General features: G+C 45.9%; 1 long non-coding RNA gene across 1 annotated transcript; it reads left to right on the top strand.

Annotated features, from left to right (window-relative positions):
* The first annotated feature begins 98 nt into the window (after positions 1–98).
* LOC122545450 lies at positions 99–2442 on the top strand. Its single transcript, XR_006310546.1, has 3 exons — positions 99–526; positions 672–899; positions 1894–2442. It is a non-coding gene; the product is annotated as an uncharacterized LOC122545450 (long non-coding RNA).
* Positions 2443–2478: the final 36 nt, after the last annotated feature.

Raw genomic sequence — 2478 nt, 5'->3', positions numbered from 1 at the left:
GGGGGAGTGAGAGTGAGAGAGAGAGAGGGAGGGACAGTTGGAGTGGGGGCAAGTTTGGGAGTGAGAGGGAGAGGGAATGAGGAGGAGCATGGGGAGAGTGAGCTGGGGGATGACTTTGATGCATGCTGTCCTCCCCCCTCAGACATATTTCCCTTCCCCTTCTCTGGGGGAACCAACAGCTACTCATCGCCTCCTCATCCCTGAAACCACTCTGGGAAACTCACCCCGCCATCACCCCACCTCTCTCTCTCTCCTCGTTATCTTTCACCTCCTTCCTCACATCTGGTTCACAAAACTGGATGCAGTACTCCATTTGAGGTGGAACTAGAATTTTATTAAAAGGTTGATATTTTAACTTCCTTACTGCTACACTTGATGTCTCTATCAAATATGGAGCAGAACAGATTATGTGCAGAAAGTCAGGGCAGTGAGAGAGGTTTACTGCTGATACTAATTCTGAGTGTGTGGAATTTGTATAACCGACTCAGTCCAATCCAAAGATTTCTGCTCTTCACAGTGCCCAGTGGTGAGTGTTGGTAGATCATGAGGAATCTCATCGAGGGTCATTAACTGGAACACAAACTCTGGCATCTTCTGATTCTGTTTTCAATTTATGGTATCTCTACAGTGTTTGATATACATTATCTTAATTTTGTTCATGTTTCCCACAGGCCAGTCTCCCTCTATTTATACCCCACCGCCTCTCACTAACCCTCTCTGAACCAGGATCTACTCCAGCTGCCTGGGAATGCCGAGGAGGCAGAACGTGCAAACACTGAAACAGTTATGTCTGTGTAACGTGGCAGCGAACATGAAGGAAGTGTGGGCCAAAGATTACACAGATAACTATCTGACCCAGTATGATTTCCTCTACATCATTGGGCCATTCAATGACCTTGGTAAGTGCATCTTGACAGAATGGGTTGATAGGTCTGTAATCTATATCCCACTCATTGCTCCATCTATCAGGAGCTTTGTTTATAGAATAGCAGGTACAGACTGGAATCTAATCGACGGTTTAGAATAACCAATACCTAGGTGTCTGTTATAGACTGGAATCTAATTATGGGGAGGGGTGTCTAGGATGGATTATGCATAAAATAATGATATTTAGGAGTGTGTGTAGACTAGAATCTAATCAATGGATAATATCTAATAACAGATAGCTAGGAGTGTGTTCCAGACTGGAACTAGTCGATGTTTTAGGATGATTATATTACAGAATACCAGATATCTGGGAATGTGTTACAGTTGGAATCTAGCCGATGGGTTTAGGATGGATTATGATTGGATTCCCTACAGTATGGAAACAGGCCATTTGGCCCAACAAGTCCACACCAACCCTCTGAAGAGTAACCCACCCAGACCCATTCTCCTACCCTACATTTACCCCTGACTAATGCACCTTACACTATGGGGCAATTTAGCATGACCAATTCACCTGAACTGCACATCTTTGGACTGAGGGAGGAAACCGGAGCGCCCGGAGGAAACCTGTGCAGACACGGGGAGAATGTGCAAACTCCACACAGACAGTCACCCGAGGCAGGAATCGAACCCAGGTCCCTGGCACTGTGAGACAGCAGTGCTAGCCACTGTACCGCCCAGTTATTATATATAAAAGTAAATGATATCTGGGATTGTGTCATAGACTGGAATCTAATTGAGGGATTCAGAATGGTTTACGTATATCCAGGAGTGAGTTACATGCTGGAATCTAATCAAGGAGTTCAGGGGAGTTTATATAGAGAAGAACATATACCCGATGGCGTTATCCCAGTCCACCCCTTTCCCCAGAGCTGGTCTGTATTTTACTCTCACTGCCATGTCCATCAGGGTCTGTTTTGTCTGCTTGCTGGGTTTGTTTCATATTGTTCTTCCTTTGCCCTTCAGCGTCGAGTCTGGTTCAGGATCTGCTGCGGTTACTGGGTGAGACACACCGTCTGAGCCGAGCCTACCTGCACCTTCTCTTGGTGCCGCACCTGGTTGAGCTGAATCTGAGGAGCTGTTCTGGGTTGGTCAGTAACGCCATTGGCCAAATCATTCATGCTCGCTGCCAGGTACCACAAAGTCTGTGATGATTCATGTCACGGCAATAACCCATCCTCTCAGATAGATTCAGTCTTAAACCTCTCCCCCAGGTACCCATTTATCTCGAAGTACACACACACACTACCTGAATACAAGAGCAGGGTGTTTCCAGGGAATTGGTGAGACCACGTCTGGAGTACTGTGTACAGCTCTGTGCCACCTGGCACATCACAGGTTGGTTAGCAAGTTAGAAATGTTTCGGATTAATGGATCCACATTCAATATGTGGGAGGCTTTTAAAGAGAGGTCGATTCGAGTTCAGGAGAGATATGTTCCTGTGAAAATGAGGGATAGAAATGGCAAGATTAGGGAACCATAGATGGCAGGTGAAGTTCTGAGACTAGCTAAGAAATAAACGATTTGGATGCGAGCATAAGAGGTACAGTT

The sequence above is a fragment of the Chiloscyllium plagiosum genome, unplaced genomic scaffold (genome assembly GCF_004010195.1).
Source record: "Chiloscyllium plagiosum isolate BGI_BamShark_2017 unplaced genomic scaffold, ASM401019v2 scaf_76773, whole genome shotgun sequence".
Classification (NCBI taxonomy): Eukaryota; Metazoa; Chordata; class Chondrichthyes; order Orectolobiformes; family Hemiscylliidae; genus Chiloscyllium; species Chiloscyllium plagiosum.
Note: the sequence above shows the minus strand (reverse complement) of the source record. Positions and strands in the feature narration are given on the sequence as shown.